Here is a 17,716-nt window from a genome sequence, read left to right on the forward strand (position 1 = left end):
GTGAGTACCCATTAGTGCGTTGGACGGCGGTATTATGAGCAAACGTCACAAATGGTAAGATTGTGTCTCAGTTGTCATGAGCGGGCCCAATATACATTGATATCATATCAATTAGTGTGCGGTGGGATCGCTCTGTTATGGTTTGACAGCCGGTATGCTGATGTTGTCTTGTGAACTGTGCCGCAAGTTTAAAGCATTTCTTCAAATAGTGTGGACAGAAAAGTCTTGCCGCGACCATGACGCAAGGCAATGGCTTCGTGAAAGAAGGTGGCCACGTCAGAGGCAGAACTAGAGCGCAGAGGAGCGGTCTCTGCATGCGTAAAACGTGAGATGGTCAACCGCTGTCACAGTGGCGTAGCCAGGGGGGGGGGGGTGGGCACACCGGGCCCGTGACCCCCCCCCCCCCGAAAATTTTTTTGCCATGGCATACAGAGCTCAAAATGACACTCGATTAAATTTGCCTGTCCGACCCGACCCCCACCTCAGATCATGGAGGTGGCCCCACCGAAAAATTTTCTGGCTACGCCCCTGCGCTGTCACGATCCATCGATATCCTGCGGACGTTACGGGATGAGGTGCGACTAGGTCCATTCCAACAATGGCAAAAGGTTCGGGACATGGGGGGGGGGGGGGTGTTCGCTCTACGGCTGAAAGCAGCATGATCGCTGCGCGCGCATGCGCTAGTCACGTGGTTCTTTTCGTATTTCGCGGGCTTCTTTCTTCACCGCAAATAATGCTATTGGGGTTTCTGAAGACGCTCTCGAACTTTACAAGTCGCATTTCTTGCCTAAGGTTAATATTTAGCAATTTAGTTTAATAATCATAATTAACAAATTAATTAATTACAAAACAAACAATTGTCTGTAATGTGCAAGGTGGCTGTCAGCAATTTGCAACAGATTTCACTCGCCGCCTCTAATATTGTATTTGGCTAAAGACAGCTGCACCCAGTGTGTGTGTCTGCATATATATATATATATATATATATACAGCCACGCTCAATGTGACTTGCAACATGGGAACGCGTGGCCTGACGAGTTCAAAAATTGCGTATGACATCAACTGTTAATCATTTCAATAACTAGATATAATTTTCTTATTTGGGATCATCTCCAAATGGGCGAACATTGTTTAGTTGCTGAAATAATGTCTATCGGAAGCCGTGAGGCCACGCGTTCCCATGTTGCAAGTCATATTGAGCACGACTGGACATGCACACGCAAAATTGACACCCCACCCCCTCCCCGGCTACGCAAATGACTTGGCAGCCCCACTTTGCCGCACCCCTCTCTAACAAATTAGCCAAAATAGCGCTTTTGTGTTCTCATTTAATAAGAATATATATATTAGGGATCCTCTGAAACTTTTCTTATACGATGAAAGCTCCTCTGACCGGCATTCCCTCCGCGTCCCGATCGAGCTGTACACGCGACGCTCCCTCCTCCTGATCCTCTATTCCACTGGCGTAGACGGGAGGGGAGGGGGGGTGAGGGAGGAGTCATACCTCCCCTCTCCCCCCCAAATTTTCAATTTTACGCACACATACAAACGCACGCACGAACATACCATATATACCCGCCCTGACAAAAAAAATTTGGCGACGACACTGTTTTCTCCATTTCTCATCGTTTTCGTCCCCTCTCCATCTCATAGAAACGCTGAGCCGTGCTCCCGAGGGCTGCAGAAATAGCCTTTACACGCCATTAACATTCTTCCTTGTCTCGCATGACTATCGTGCGCGATCAAACTTCATTTTGTGTGCCTGTAGGAAGGGTAGCGAAGGCGAGAAAGAAACCACTCCCTCGTCTTTGAACGCGGGGTGGTGAGGGATTCTGTAAAGGGACACTAAAATGAAACAGCGAATCCGTTTAAACTGGTAAATAATTATTTGGGCACTCCACTGTCATACCATATGATGAAAGTTTCACTTTTAAATCTCGCGCCGAAATATCGGCGCATAAATTTCAGCGTGGCGTCACAAATATCCAATGGCTTTTTCGTATTTTACCCACATTAACGCAACCGAATTTCGTGAAACTTAACACATTATGTCTTCGGCTACCTTAGAGGTCAATATGCATCATTTTTACAAGAATTAGGCAGGAGTGCTAAATATTGTACTATCGTGAGCAATATGAAAGCGTGGCGAATAGCCACATGAATAGCCACAAACCCAACGCAGGGCGATTAGCAGCGACCGCAGACGGAAACAAAGTGGAAAGGGCTCCGCGGTCCCGCTAAATCATAGAGAAACGGAAAAGGCTAAATGTCGTCACGCCCGCCGCGCTATTGCTGATAAAAAAACGGCAGGCGATTGTGTATCACGGGCCGCGGGCAGATATGGCAAGAGCGCTGCAGTGTGCCGTCTACAGCTCTGCGCAAAATGCCGCGTTTCCATTGGCTTGTGAGTGTGCATGGAGGGAAAAAGAAAAAACAACTAGCAGGAAGCGTCATGTGAAAATTTTGAAGCCCAGCCGCCCAGCCATAAAAAAATTAAACAAGAGGTTGGCTTGTGGACGCTGGGCGCGCGCGCTCGTTAGTTTTTAAGGGCGAAGCACATCAAGGTCGAGGCTTGTCCGTATGGCGTCCGTGCGCACGGCACAGCACCGTGTAAAATCGAAACATCAGGTTTAACAATACACTAATATAACTCATAATTGTGACGGAACAATATAAAACACCTACAAGCACAAACCCTTCATACTAGTCGGCGACTTCAACGTAGCCATTATGGACCTCAGGACCTAGCGTTGTCGTCGACTCTTTTGTCACTTTAATTATGTCACTCAATTTACATTATATGGGGAAGCTCGGGTAACGTACGGTTACTCACCCATACGATACCTAGAGCTTCGCCCACTCATCATGATTCACTTCGCGGAGATGCGTGGATTTTTTCCCATGAGCGCAGCAAAAAAGAAAATGAAACGGGTGCATCATGGGAAATGTGAAGGCGAGAGGTTGGCTTATGGCCGGTAGGCGCGCTCCCTCCTACTTTTTTCCCTTCATGTGTGTCTTTGTGTGCGTAGGACATAAAATCAAGATAGAGCGAAATATGATTAAAAAAAAAGTACGGCCCTTTGCTGCACGTGAGTGCTACAAAAGCCGCTATACAGTATCATGCTGTTATTTGTGTCATATATTTCGCGCATCGTAACAACAGACGCGTAATGGGAGTGCACAACAATTCGCGGAAAGCGTCCCCCTTTCCATTTTATTCTTGACAGCGCCGGAAGAGTATCGGTCGAATTGGAGTTTGAGGCTATTCGCCACGCGCTCGCGTGTTCCCTTTTATATTGTTCACGATAGTACAGTAGCAACACTAGCGCGCACCGTAATCATAGCCATCGCGTTTCATTACGAGCACAGCGGAACGCATGGCTTTTCGCACAGTCAGCGCAGCCTAGCGTCGGTCCGAGATTGCTTATCCAACTCCGATATGCTTTGGCTGCCTGTGGGCGAATTTGTGCTTTCTGTCGGCGACACCGTAGCGCTAGAATCTTGTTTCGGCTGGCGCTATCGCACCGCGTGCGTGTTCCGAGTGTCAGACATGACCAAGCTTTCCTTGTCAATATGCCCAGCGAGCAAAACGCGGCAAGCTTTCAGGCCGTGACGATGATCGCGCGCATAAAGCCGTGTTCGACTACGCGCGCAACGTACGGATCGTCGGTAAAATGATAGTGACCGTAAACGCAGTCAACGTAATGAACTTGTTCACATAGGCGTGCGCAGGGTTCCCCATCAGGGGGGGGGGGCAAAGGTAAAGTCCCTTAATATATAGAAAGTAGCGACACTCTCCTCCATATTCTCTCCAAAGTGTCCAACCCTCCTCTCCCAAGTGTCCAAACCTTATCTATATCCTCTCCCAAACGGCCACCGTGCGGGCGCCGGCCCTATTAGCCCCGAGAACGAACACTGGCGGCGCGGCAGTCGCGCCGATGTGACGTCACGGAAAGGACTCGCTTGCTCCACGGCCGAGGATCGCCTTTTTGCCGCCTACCCGCTCTTTCGCGATACTTGCGATGCAAATCACTCACGGGAGAAGGTAGAAGTTTACACTGCTAGCGAAAGTTTAGTGAGCTGCAGAAAGTTTGGATAATATAGTTTGTAATGGGCGAATTCCCGCCCGAACGGAAGCTTCACCGTGAAAATGGTGATGCAGGAGAGCAAGACATTCGTTGTTTTCACCGCGTACTCTAAGACATCGGTGCTAAAAAATTTATGCTAATGGTTCTAACTTCATTACAACGTGGCGAAGACTCCACGGTTAGAACATGCGTCCCGAAGATTACAAATTAAATTAGGACGTTTTGAATTCACTAACTACATTGCGGCTTATCGTACAAGTTATGTATGCCTTTGCAGATTATCTAGGTGACTTGACAGAATTGCGCTTTCTGCTACAGAAGACTTTAGATGAATCTGTCTATCGTAAATAATCACTTAATACATCCGGGAAATTAAACAAGATAATACTGCCCCGCACACAATGGTTTCGGAAATTCTGAGGTGTTAGTATAGTTGGATTTATGTAAACATTTCTTCTCAACACTCGTCTGGGATTATGTGGCCTTATACACCGATTTACATGAACTGCTGATCTGATCGACCGCCGGGTCACGAGCGGTAATGTTAAATTCTCGTGGGAGCACTGTTGATAACAATCGTCTGCAAAACGAACGCTTGAAAGTCGAAATGAGCGTTTTGAACTGTTTCACTCTCACTGACGTGGCCCAAGTATTAACTGAACGTCCTTCGCCTTAATGAGTCAATTAGTGGTCTCGCACGTCATATCCACATAAAGGTTCACGATGCTCAGGGGTATATCAAATGCAAAAAAAAAATTAATTTACGAGCTGGCTATCTAAACTAGTACTTATACAAGTGTACAGCGCCGTTGCTACGATAATCTGACAGCAATAAGGAGTTTCCGCAATTAACCTCAACTTTTTTATGTTGTGAAATGAAGCCCCGAAATTATTGCGAGAAAAACGTGAAACTAAGCAACATGATGAGTGAGCGAGTACACAAGAAAAACAAACACAACAACTGCGGCAGTATTCTCGGGTGAGCGCTTTCGAGATATTTTGCGAAGCTCAATACTGCATGCGCTTTCCTAATCGTGCGCGGGGCTTGGCACACCGGCAAGAACGCCGTCCGCCGATCGCGGATGCGTCCGATGCAATAACACTTGTGGAGGCGAAGCCATCATATTTTTTAAAGGAATCGCCCGTGCACAACGCAACCTAATAATGTGAATAAGGTGTCTTGCGTGTCAATACCGCGACATGATTGTGAGACACGCTGCAGATAAATCATGTATCTAAGCAGAGGAATGTTGCTTTTCACACCCGTCGGAATGCGGCTGCTGTGGACGGGAATCAGACCCATCCCCGAAGTTAGCAGCGCGATACAACAAACCTCATCACCCCTTTCAAAGTGTGCACGACGGCGCGCGGGCGTCGAAGAGTCCTTGCCGTGACGTCATCCACGCCTCCCGCCAGGCGACGCCACCCCAACTTCTCGGGGCTTGCGCCACTTTCCTATCAAGAATGCTATGTCACGCTACACTAACACTGTAGTCACGCTGATAACGCGCGCGTTTCCCGGGCGACGGCCCGTGAAGCGGGGAGGTGGAAGGCGCGAGAGGAGGGTGCTCGGCGTGGCGGCTCGGTATAAAGACGGTACTTTCCCAAAAATATCCAGGGACTTTAGGCAAAGGTTCATCGGAGCGCCCCCCCCCCCCCACCCTACTAAATTAATGTATAGGGCAGATTTTGCCCCCCCCCCCCTTAAGTGACTAAATGGGTCAATGTACGCGGCAGATTGTGCCCCCCCCCCCCGTGCATTCAGACGTTGTTTTTAGCGTACAGTACGTAACGTTTGGGGCGTAAATGTTGGCGGGCCCGCGACTTTTACGATGACTACTGATGCGACCGTTACGTACCATTTTCCGTTCACGGGGCCAGTAGCGTGTCTGTGCAGTTGGTTTGCCGGTGTTTATTGCGTTGTGTGCCCATAACCATGACCCGTGCGCAAGCGTTTTCGTTGTGCAGTGATGAAATGCTCGTAGAAAAAGGGCGACAGAGGCCGGCCCGCACTGCACGACCAGCGTCTGAAATTGTACCGCGACAAGCAGCTGCAGAACAACGCCTGGCTGGAATATGGAGAGAGGTTGTAATTTTGCAGCTGAGCGATTGTTGACCTTCAAGCCAAATACTTGCTGCAGCAAATAGTGTCTGCCGCGGTGCGCGTATTGGTTGCTGAATACGCCGGCATAACGTAGGATACCTTTGTAGCGTTTATTGGCTGTCGCTCAATTTAGAATCTGTCACGAGGCGTTCTGGGTGACCGAGTCCTCAGACGGTAGAGCCGAGCAGCGAGAGATGACACTCGGGACAACACCGAAACGTAGTAGAGTAGAGTAGAGCAGATCCTATAACTTTGGCACACACCCACGCTGGGGGATTGGCCAAAAACGTAGCTTTTATGAATAACCCGTCATCGTTTTCTCTTTCCAAGCCATATCCCCACTACCTATTATTCAGACGGGGGAGGAATGCTCGGAGGAGACGGGGGGATTGCGTATCACGTTACCGCGACGTCGCGGATTAGCGAGTGGGCGTGACCCCCCCGCGCCTCCTCGGAGGAGACGGGGACGTTTTCCCCGAAAGGACAAACGATCCCCCTGCGGTGGGGGATGTGGCGGAAATTCGGGCTCTTGCTTGGCCACATTGTTGCACTTGCTCCTGCAGAGAGCGGCAGTGGGTGTCCAGTCTGCAGCTGGATGGTCGTCTGCAGCTCGTCAAACGGGTGGTGCAAGCCACCAGAGTAGTCTAGTAACACTGGTCTCCCCCTCCGTTTGCCTCGTCCGTGTGAGTGGGGGGCATTTGTGGAGACTTCTCCTCGCGAGCTGACGTCACGTATTCAGACGGGGGAGAAATGCTCGGGGGGTAAAGGCGGAGCCTAGTGACGTCAGCTCGCGAGGAGAAGTCTCCACAAATGCCCCCCACTCACACGGACGAGGCAAACGGAGGGGGAGACCAGTGTTACTAGACTACTCTGGTGGCTTGCACCACCCGTTTGACGAGCTGCAGACGACCATCCAGCTGCAGACTGGACACCCACTGCCGCTCTCTGCAGGAGCAAGTGCAACAATGTGGCCAAGCAAGAGCCCGAATTTCCGCCACATCCCCCACCGCAGGGGGATCGTTTGTCCTTTCGGGGAAAACGTCCCCGTCTCCTCCGAGGAGGCGCGGGGGGGTCACGCCCACTCGCTAATCCGTGACGTCGCGGTCACGTGATACGCAACCCCCCCGTCTCCCCCGAGCATTCCTCCCCCGTCTGAATACCCCTTATTCAGACGGGGGATGATTGAGGAGTTTGAAAGCGATATATATGCATGGGTCGACTTAAAGTTCCGTTCATCACGGGCACCTTGCCCGATGTTAACGGGTCCTTGCAGGTGGAGCACACCATGAATTCACTGTAGTTGCCGTTACTCGTCCCGAACTCTTGTTGGAGCCCGCCACGCGGGTTCATCGCGCGTCTGCAGAATCTCGTTCCCCGACGCCTTCACGTGTATGCTGAGTGTAGGGGGGAGAGGCCACGTCTTACCCAACATGGAGGAAGGAAAAAGAGAGGAGGGAGCATTACGTCACGCGATTGAAGCCCACCGTGTCGGCCCAACACGTGATCAAAACGTCAGAGCGCGCGCGGTAGGTTCGAGTACTACCGGTGCGGTTCTGTTTTTGAACCTCCTCCGTGAGCAGCCGGTCTGCCCCGAGGGCGCCAAAACCGAAGTCTCGGCAAATCTCATTTCTTACGTGATCTTGACGCAAAAGGTCACGTGCTGGGCCGACACACCTGGCTTCAAAGCGAGTTGGCTTGCCAAGGCTGGCTGCGTGACGTAATGCTCCCTCCTTTCTTTTTCTTCCTCCATGTTACCCAACCCCTTCCCTTACACAGGCCCGAACGCACTAGCGCGTGCCAGCACACATGGTTTTGTCAGCGTTACGCCAAGCTAGGACAGCATACGGCAGCCCCGGCCCCTAAAGTGCTCTGCACGTATCATCATCAAGGCGGTCGAAGAACAAGAGGAAGAGGACTTCTCCTTGGCGCGAGCGCGCGCTCATATGGCTATGCTAGGTGGTAGGAAGCGGACGGTCGCCAAGGGACGGCAACTAAAATTCAACTCCAGAACTTGTCAAATGGGTGCCGCAGTGCCACCGCCGGGCTGCCGAGGGGGGGCCGCGGGCCCCCTCGGGCCTCCCCTGACTTTAAGGCCTGGATGCGGCTGTAGTCTGAACCCGGCTTAAGAGAACAAGCGTTTTATGCGCGCTGGTTCGTCGCAGATTCAGCTCTCCGTCATCTACATTACGCGGCGCGTGCGTGTGACAATAGGCGAGGAGCCATGCCAAAAGGAAAGCTTATCACCCGCAAGTCATGGCTGACATCGGAACACGCACGCGATAAGATATCCGAAAAAAAAAAAAAGATTCCTTGGCAGGGAAGCCGCTAGGGGCAGCTAGGGGGCCGAGCCGATCGGACGCCTCTCGTACGGGCTTTGACAATTTCTCATTCTTGCGGCGGAATAAGGACAATTACAGGATTCAAGACCATCACAGCTGTCGCCAGACGATCACCCGATTCGTCAGACGCCAGGATATACCAGGTGGGCCTAGTTTTTTGAGCCGTGACACTGCTTTCAAGTTCCCACAACGACGCCGGCCTAGTTATGCCATCGCTCGGCCATCGACGCGCTGGCAACTAGGCGACAAGTCGGGCCCCCGGCTTGTTCGAAGCCTACGAAATGGAAGTTGTGGAGGTTTAGGGGGAGACGCTAACTCCCGAAGAGTACAACAGCACTCAAGGATGAGTTGCGGCCCATGAATGACGCAGAAAGGCGAAATGCAAGACAAACGCCGAACTTGCCACGAACGCGGGCGAGGCGTCCAAGGAGACGCCTCGGAAGCTCAAGGATTTTCTACATCGCCGGCCGGCGCCGAAAGAACCGCAACTGCCGGAAGATGATTACAAGGTAGTAATACGTCCAGGAGGTGGCTTGGACTTGACGAGACAGAGTGTAGCGCTCATCGGAGACGGCGTTCTACGAGCGGCAAAAATACAGCCGGACGTTGCTGGAGAAGATACTCTGAAAATCAACATGCGACAGAATACCATAATCATGAGCACGCCCAGTCTGGCAAATGCGAAGAACTACCGCAACATCAAAGAAATCCAAGTCAATGAAAAGAGCTACACCACAGCCGCTTATATAACAGCGCCAGAAAATACATCCAAGGGAGTTATACACAGAATACCGACGTATGACAATCAAGAAGACAGAGAAGAGCTTGGTCAAGCAGAGAAAGCCGACCATTCTACATGCGCGACGCATGGGACTCACGGACTCAGTGGTGATTGTTTTTGAAGGGTCTTTTGTGCCGTACTTTGTCTATTACCGTGGTGCCGAATATAGGTGCCTCCTCTACAAGAAACAATACGAAACATGCACTACATGCGGAAGAGTTGTACATCGGGCGGATGTTTGCCCACAGCCCGACAGCAAGAAATGTAGCGGTTGTGGAGTACTTGATCCAACTGACGACCACCAGTGTGACCCACAGTGCTACCTCTGCGGTAAAGGTCATCTTACAGGAGATAAGAAATGCAAAGAACGGTTTAAGACCCCATATCTTTTGAAGAACAGAATGTGGCAGAAACAACAACGACAACGCGACGAACAACAAGAAATGAACGTTTCGACGAACACAAGTACAACACAGAATTGGAAGGAACAACACACAGCAGAAAATCCAGCGGAGGAAAATGGCAATGCCACCCAAGACAAAGGAGGACGACACAGGGATCGTTCCAGCTCATTCCCGCGACTCGCCGAAGGGGAAAGTCAAAATACCCAACACAGACTCAGATCAAGATCCAGATCAAGGTCCGCACCTCACAGATCCAGGTCACGGGCCAGATCCAAGTCAAGCACAAAGACGTCACCTCAGGCAGAGTCCGGAGTGGGTCCTGACGGTGGTCGGGGCAACCGCACAACGGTGAGCTGGGCGGTGTTGTGCCAGAGCACCTGACCTAACGGGGAAGCGAACAAACACCTGCACTTCGTTGGAAGTTCACGGCATCGCGGTCAGCGTTTGCCCTGCGACCAAGAAAAGGGCCCGCACCGGCGACCTGGAAGCAGGGATCAACACCTGCGCCACGGCAGACCGGATAACAGTACAAAAGAGCGGCCACGAGCCGCGTCAACACCTGCTACCTAAAGGGACGTCAAGATACTAAAAGAGTGTCAACACCTGCTACCTAAAGGGACGTCAAGATACTAAAAGAGCGTCAACACCTGCGGCCTAAAGGAGGGTCACATCACAATGGACTGGGACCTTATTTAAGACCGGACTGGTCCGTTGTTAGAAGAGACGCCCCAGCCGACTTGGTCGTGCTGGCAGGCTCTGTACTGCGATAACTTGCTATAACCTGCTATTTCTGCTATAAACGTTGTTACCGTTTTTGTAAACGTTTGGCCTCCTTGCTCTGCTCCTCAGCGATAAGTCCGATCTTCGGCATCATCGGCTCGCCAGCCTCCCGGCTTTCATCGACACGCAAACCTAATTCCTAACAGCGGGCAAGCTTTCCAGGGAATCTCTTCCGTCTGGGAGTTCGTCTGAGGCAGTGGTAGAAGAGTCCGCCCTAGGGCAAGAACTAAGTCAAATTAAGAAAATGCTAGAGCAACTCACCCGAGAAAACGCAAAACAGAGGGACGAAATAAAACAGCTAAAGGAGGAAAACGCTAAGCTTAGGCGAAATCAGCTACGCGAGTCAACTAGCCCCATACAATCGTCTACCCAAATTATAACTCGTGTGTCTGCACAAGCGTCAGGAGCGCATGCAGCAAAACGACGTGCAGAGGAAATATCTCACGTAGAAAGTGAAGACATATCAAAACTCCTAGAAAAGAAAGTAGAGAATATGTTTGGAGAACTAACCAAGGCAATGCAACAGCAATTCGCGGGATTACAATTGCAGCTTGGAGAAATAAAACAAAGGATAGCATAGAAAATTGACTAACGGCGGTGGAGAACACGCAAACAGATTTGAGGCCTATAGGAGCAGGCCCGGTTAAAACTAATACTAAACCATACAACTGGCCACTAACGACCGAAGTAGAAAGTCACAGGGGAAGGGCCAGCTACCAAACATGGCTCGACGTAGTCAGTATACAATTTGGCAGTGGAACTGTCGTGGGTATCGCCGGAAACGGGGAAACTTACAACAGTTCCTAAACGGAAAGGAGGCGCCGGACGTCATCGCCTTACAGGAAACTGGAGGAACGACTAAATTATCGAATTACAAATCTTATGGATCCCGTGATGAAAAAACGTCCGTAGCAACCCTCATGCGAAGAAATCTCACGGTGATAGAACATGATACGGAAATTTGCGACGTCGATCACGTTCTAGTTGAGTTAGTTCCATCGCAGAAGAGCGGCGAAAGTCTATTTATATTAAACGTATATAGCAGCCCTAGAGAAAAGACCAAATTTAGGTCGCTTTTCAGAAAAACGATAAACATTACAAAAAACCAAGCACTTGTTATAGTAGGAGATTTCAATGCATCGCATGCGGCCTGGGGTTATGATAAGGAAAATATCAAAGGTAGAAATCTCTCGATTGATGCCCAACAGGAGGGACTTACGTTAGTAACCGACCCGCTCTTCCCAACTAGGATCGGAAACAGCATATCCAAGGACACCTCTCCTGACCTTACATTTACTAAGAATATAATCGAAACATATTGGCTCAACACACACGAAAATATGGGCAGCGATCATTATATTATTGAGACTACCTTTAAAGCGGGCCCACGTAAAAGGGAAGGCAGAGCATTAAAAATGGTTGAATGGGATAGTTTCAGGAAAATCAGGGAGAGGGAAGCAAGTGATGCCATCGAAGACTTAGATGAATGGCTCGGAAAGCTTAAGCAAAATATTCAAATGGCAACTAAGACCATATCAAAGACAGAAGGACTAGAAAACACAGACAGTAAGCTCCTACATATGTGGGAAGCAAAGAAGAGCCTAGAAAAAAGGTGGAAAAAACAAAAGCACAACAAAAGCCTTAGAAAAAAAGATTGTCACCCTCAGTAAAGATATTGAGAAATACGCCGAGCAACTGTGCAGGCAACAATGGGACGCGAAGTGTGATGCGATGGAAAAACAAATAGGTTTCTCCAAAACGTGGAACCTCCTAAGATGTCTGATAGACTCGGACGCGAGCAAGACAGCACAACGACAAAACTTAAGTATACTTCTGCACAAATACAAAGGTACCGAAGAAGAACTAATACAAGAACTGAAGCAGAAATACATTGGGGATACAACCAAAGAGCAATTAAGTTCGTACAAAGGCAAAGAAAATGATTCTCTAGACCGACCCATAATAGAGGCCAAGGTACGATCGGAACTCATGAAACTGAATACGACATCTGCCCCGGGTCCCGATGGAATCACGAACAAAACGCTTAGGAATTTAGATGATAAGTCCATCGAAGCCCTCACCGAATATATGAACGAGTGCTGGGAAAAAGGTCAGATACCAAAACAATGGAAAACGGCAAAAATAATAATGATTCCCAAGCCAGGCAAGAAATTAAATCTTGATAACCTTAGACCTATTTCCCTGACATCATGTGTAGGAAAGTTATTAGAGCATGTCATTCTAACTCACCTGACAAATTATATGGAAGACAATGAGCTCTTTCCCCATACGTTGGTGGGCTTCAGAGCAAAACTGTCCACACAGGACATTATGCTTAAGATTAAACATCAAATAATCGATGCGGGATTCGCAACACAGGATACTAAGGTTATAGTCGGCTTAGATCTTAAGGCCTTCGATAATACATCACATAAAGCTATACTTGAAAATCTTCAAGAGTTAGGGGTAGGAAAAAGAGTCTACGATTATATAAAAGACTTCCTTACTGACTGGACTGCAAGAATAATACTAGGCGAGAGAGAATCCCAAGAGTTTAGTCTAGGCAGCAAAGGAACGCCGCAAGGTTCAGTCCTATCCCCCTTCCTTTTTAACGTGGCCATGATAGGTCTCCCTACAAGACTGAAGGAAATTACGGGACTCCGCCATAGCCTGTACGCGGATGACATTACCTTATGGATAGCAGGAGGTAGTGACGGACACATAGAGGAAACTTTACAAACAGCAGTAAACATTGCAGAAGAATATGTCGCTCATAAGGGATTAGAATGCTCACCAGAAAAATCCGAACTCCTTTTTTACAACCCGACATGTAGAGGTCGGAAGAGTAACAAGGATAAACCTAATATTAAAATCTATATTGGAGACAAAGAAATACCTACGGTCGAAAGCATAAGAATTTTGGGGCTCCCAATCAGCTCGAACGGGCATAACGGAGAAACGATAAGGTTACTTGAATCCAGTGCGCAGCAAATTATGCGCCTAATCAAAAGAATTGCAAACCGGCACTATGGTATGAAGGAAAATAATATGATAAGACTGGTACAGGCTTTTGTCATCAGTCGTATTGCATATGTGATTCCGTACCTCAGACTGCAAGTGGCCGAGAGAGAAAAGATTGAAAGAATAATTAGACGAGTTTTTAAACAGGTGACTGGACTTCCGATAACTACCTCTAATGAGAAATTACTTGAATTAGGACTCCACAACACGTCAGAAGAGCTTATAGAAGCTCAGAGAATCGCACAATACGAAAGACTAACTCAAAGTAAAACAGGCAGAAATATACTAGAGGAATTGGGCATAAACTACACAAGTCAATTTGGCTTCAAAAAGGATATCCCTTACGAGATAAGGTAATGCTTAGTAATCTTACCAATACCAAAAAACATGCATTCTGACCATCATCAGGCAAGGAGAGCAGAAAGAGCGAAAAATATACATAACAACTTAAAAGATTTCCCGGAAACAACGTACGTCGATGCGGCCAAATACAAAAGAAATGACAACAGTAGTGGACTACAAAGGACATCATAAGGTCAACGGTTCGGTAAAAACGAGCTTCGCAAAAGAGGCGGAGGAAGCAGCCATTGCACTGGCCATAGCAGCCACCTCAACTACAGTAGTCATCAGCGATTCGCAGACGGCAGTGAGAAACTTTGCACGAGGGCGGATATCAAAAATCGCACTAAGAATATTGGCTGAACACAAAGACCAGCGAACAATCGATATTATCTGAGCGCCAGCTCACTCCTCCTTACCCGGCAATGAGGCTGCACACCAGACAGCTCGAGGACTCACAGACCGAGCCTCTGGAATGCCGAGTTCGAGCTGGGAGGTAGATGAGTGATTTGAAAGGATGACCACTTACAGAGAAATCGCGCAGCATTATCGGCTCAGCAGGAAAATTTATCCTCCAGCACACGCGTCATTGAGCAAAGGACAGGCGGTGGCGTGGCGCCTACTTCAGACACATACGTTCCCTAGTCCGGTAACGATGAACCACTGCGCGCCGGAACTTTATTCGGACAAGTGTAAATTTTGCAATAACAGGGCGGACTTGAGCCACATGCTCTGGGCGTGCCCGGAGGCTCCCATGAGGGACGAATTCCCAGACGGGCGTGGGTGGAAGGCCGCGCTCCTCAGCTCTGACTCACAATTACAAGCACGCTTAGTGCGGCAGGCCGAAGACGCTGCCAGGGCCCACGGGATCATGGCCGATGTCTAGGTTGGGTCCCCCCTTCTGAAAGGGGGAGGGGGATCTTTCTGCTAATTAAATAGTTCGTTCATCATCATCATCATTCCTTGGCAATGACGGAAAGGTTACGGGGTCGGAGCTACTGCACATGTACTGCTCCGCGAAGTAGTCCGGTCAGCGCGCAGTTCGCATTTAGTTTTGGTTTGTGAACCTTCCGTACCTTCTCTGAAGGCCATTTGATTATTCAAGCGGCCGTCACAGGCTTACATAGCCACTTGTTAGTGAAATTTGTCACAAGCTCCCTCGGCGGGTCGTTGGAAAAGCTGGAGGGTGACGAGTGACGAAGATGCCATTTTGGCTGTGAGGTGCATGTAAAAGGTGCGACATTTTCACAGGTGCAAGAACGAGAAATGACACTGCATAAAGCAAAACAAATATAAATATCTCCGTGGTGCGCGCTGACCGTCTTTTCGAACAGCGCCCCGTAGAAAATAATGTTTTTATTCTCACGCAGAAAACACGGACGCAATTGTGGGACTATAATCTTCAGCGGTAGCACATGCGTAGTTCGGCTCTCTAAAGCAAAGATGCGCCCATCGACAGCCACAGCCTATTCGAGTTCGACACGGACTAGCGGACGTCACCTGACGCTAGGCTGCGCGGAAAGCCACGCATTCCATTGTTCGCATTTCTTCCCATAGCGGCAATACCTTCTTTCCCCAAAATTTTGAAAAGAAACAGATTTTATAACGTACTGCTTGCTCAATCCCCCTTGTTTTCCTTTACTAGCAGAAGTTGGCAGGAGAAGCTTCTACTCAGGCCTACTAAATAAAATTTGTTGGGCTAGGTGGTTCATACTGTGCAAAAGGTAATGACACAATGCAAGGTGAAGAAAACAAGAGGACAGGAAAGGCGCCCTTTCTTGTCCTCTCGTTTTCTTCGCCTTGGAGTGTGTCATTACCTTTTTGCTCAGGCCTGCTACTCTGAGCAGCTGAAAGGAAGGGAAAAGAAAATGCAGAGAGGCAGGTAATGCACAGTGAACTGTACAGTCCTCACAAAATGAAATGCTATGTGCATAATCGTGCGCAGGGTTCCTCATCTGATTTGGGGGGGGGGGGGGGGATTCATCGCAGCACCCCCCTCCCTACAAGTCAATGTATGGGGCTGACTTTGCCCCCCCCCCCCTTTTTAGGTTACCAGAGGCCCCCCACCACACCCGTGCGCACGCCTATGGCTATGTGCAATTACTCGAGATAACCACGTCGTGAAGCTACTAATATGGCTACTGAAGGCCATGTTGGCTCTGATGCAAGTGCATGAACCAACATTGTGCCAATGCGACACAAAAACAGAAGAATGTGCATTACTTATCCCTAATTTGATGCAATTCATTTTGTGAGCATGGTAAATGTGCATTATGCATACATTTTCTGCACATACACTTCACCTACATCAATGAAACGGTGTTCTATAGCGTGGAAGAGTGGCCGCTCTCCATTAAACATGTCAAGAGCGCCGTTGTTGATCCCAGAGCGCCGACTGCTGTTCCATGGCCCTATTATGAAGGTTGGGAGGAAAGTAATGTGGAAATTATTCAGTAATTCCTCAATAACTTTCTTGAAGCAGTAAATGGTCACTGAAATGAATTTTTTAAAAAGAAGCAATCACAACTGATAACTTTGTTTCTTCTGTAACATACACAAGTATCACAAACTGGCAATAGGGAGCAGGTAGCCCATTTGGTTGGCATGGGAGACAGGAACAGTGCATGACACAGCAAAGATTATGCGAACCCTGTGCAGTGTGTGCTGTCAGATGTCACGTGCATGGCAGTGGAATATCAGATATTACCATATCCAGTGGCATAAATCATGGGTGGGGGGGGGGGTCAGGGGGTCCTGACCCCCCTTGTATTCAAGCTGGGGGGACACCCCTTGCAAGTGTCCCCCCTTGAGATTTACCTTTCAAACATCATATTTGAATTGCTTGACAGTTAAGCATAGTGCACTCTCCTTAAAATCAACTCTGTAATCTGGAGCCCTTCCAATGAGTAGAAACAAAGCACAAAAGAGAATGCCGTTTTTGGCTTCAAAAGGCACTGTAGAGGTCGTGCTTGCCGAAATGTGACGGCCGACTTCTGACGTGCCGCAAATGTTTATTATGCTGGCCTTCAAAGTGCAAAGTAAAGAATCCCTGATCATCTACCGTTATTTATGTAGACTATTTGGTGGAAGCCATTGACAATAGAGTATGTATACTATTGCTCAAATATAATTGTTATTAAAAAGAAACCTGGTGATTATAAACACACTTTACCAGAAAACAAACGAAGCTGCTAGCATTTTCATTAGATGGTTTTACCCGAATGACAAAGAAATATGCTAGATAGGCTTGTGCGAATATTCGAGCACTTCGAATATTCCAAAAGCACCTTTCCAAAAAAAAATTTGCAATGTCCGTTTGTAACCTCCTGTAAAGGTAGTTTCACTGCAGTGGAGAGGTGCTGTACAGTGAATACACCTTTCCAGAAAAAATCCGCACTGCCGCGAAGCGCCACTTTAAGGTTAAATGAACATATTCCCTCACATCGATTCATCATTTTTTTACGTTTAAAAACTTGTTATACCGGCTTATATGCTCCAAGTAAAGTAAATTTTAAAACGTAATATATTATCATTTGCATTCTACCGAAAACCAAATCCTGCTACTATTAAAAGTTGCTTCCACTTCCTTTGAACCAAAAAGAATGACATGTGCACATGCCTTGTTACAATTTAAAAAAAAAATGTGCAGGTTGGTTGGGTCATGACAAATATGCTCACTTTTCTTTATATAATATGCGATATATACTATTCGAATTCGATTCGAAATTATTCGACCAAAATCACTATTCGCTTCGAACCTAAAATTTACTATTTGCACAAGCCTAATGCTAGAGCCTATACCTACGAGTCACACTTAGAAACTAACCTTGCCAACTATTGGCTGCTCAGGCCCATGCACG

The sequence above is a fragment of the Rhipicephalus sanguineus genome, chromosome 1 (assembly GCF_013339695.2).
Source record: "Rhipicephalus sanguineus isolate Rsan-2018 chromosome 1, BIME_Rsan_1.4, whole genome shotgun sequence".
NCBI lineage: Eukaryota > Metazoa > Arthropoda > Arachnida > Ixodida > Ixodidae > Rhipicephalus > Rhipicephalus sanguineus.